Raw genomic sequence first — 1,275 nt, 5'->3', positions numbered from 1 at the left:
TTTATGTTGGATTTTTGGATTCCTGTCTCAGTTCCCTGTTAATAATTTCATTAACTCTACAAAACTCACCTCTGCCTCCTCTTCTCTGCATTTGGTCCTCAAAACCTCAACCAAACCCTGACTACATGGAAAATAATAGAATATTGTTCTTTTTCTAGGTGTTTGTTAATCTGCATAGTTGCTCAGAAAGTAGTTTTAATATATATAAAAAATATAAAGCTAATAGGTTATCCATTATTAAACTGGTTCAAAATTTTTTTAGGTTTGTGACTCAATATTGAACCAAAACACAGATTTACCTTCACAGCCTCAGAAGGACGAGATTTATTAAATCTGTTTATGAAATTAGGTTTTGTTTTTAGAGTTTTCTTATAATGTTTTTTGTTGGAATTCATATAAATATGCTGGTGTGATAATTTGGTTTGATTGGTTTTTGGTATTTGTCTATTTTGAAAATATAGCCCCCCTGGAGAAAACTCCACCTCAGTCCTCTGGCTCCATCTAGTGGCCACATCAGGACATTTAATGATGAAACCTTAAATATTGGAGGCTTTTCCTGCTTTATTGAGTTTATTTTTTATTAATCAGGAACATTTCTACAAATAAATACTGACGCTGCAGAGCAGGACAAGGAATGAAACGCATCGCATGAACACAGAGACACGACGAAAACCAACCCGTAGAAAACAGGAAACACTTTAAAAAGAAGCAGAATTCAATCAAAGTGGCTTTAGAAAATACATCCAGGCGTGTTTTTCACCATCAGAGCAGCAGTTTTCCAGCATTAAGGTCAGAAACCAGAACCAGGCGGGTCTGTGGAGTGATCCGATGGCGCCTGGTCGGACCGCCGGTTCTTTGCTCCACCCAGAGCAGGAATGATAAAACTCATCCCGCCTCATTATAAACATCAGGAGGGGACAGATCAGAGTCAGAACCAGGTTCTGAAAATTGAGCGGTTCCGACCCGAAGGAGAGCCGCTGCTTCCCGTCCAAACATGGAAACAGAACCAAGTTTTTGTTTCTGAATGTCTTCACTGTTAGTGTTCACTGAGCAGCACCAGAACCTTCTACCCCCCCCCAGAAAAAACACTGCGATTAAAAAATGATTTAAAAATCGGAGTATAAAAGCGAGCGCAGCGGCGGCATCATTCGGCCGCAGAAAAGGAACATTTCACTGAATACGGGCAGAACCGACCCGTCCATGTGCTCCAGGCTTCAAGTAAAAGGAAAAGACGCTTCCAGTGCTTCAGGCGTGGCGGTCCGGTCCGGTCCGGTC

This window comes from Cyprinodon variegatus, unplaced genomic scaffold (genome assembly GCF_000732505.1).
Source record: "Cyprinodon variegatus isolate N-32 unplaced genomic scaffold, C_variegatus-1.0 Scaffold312, whole genome shotgun sequence".
In the NCBI taxonomy this organism is placed as follows: Eukaryota; Metazoa; Chordata; class Actinopteri; order Cyprinodontiformes; family Cyprinodontidae; genus Cyprinodon; species Cyprinodon variegatus.
The sequence above is the reverse complement of the archived record's forward strand: the minus strand, read 5'-3'. Positions refer to the sequence as shown.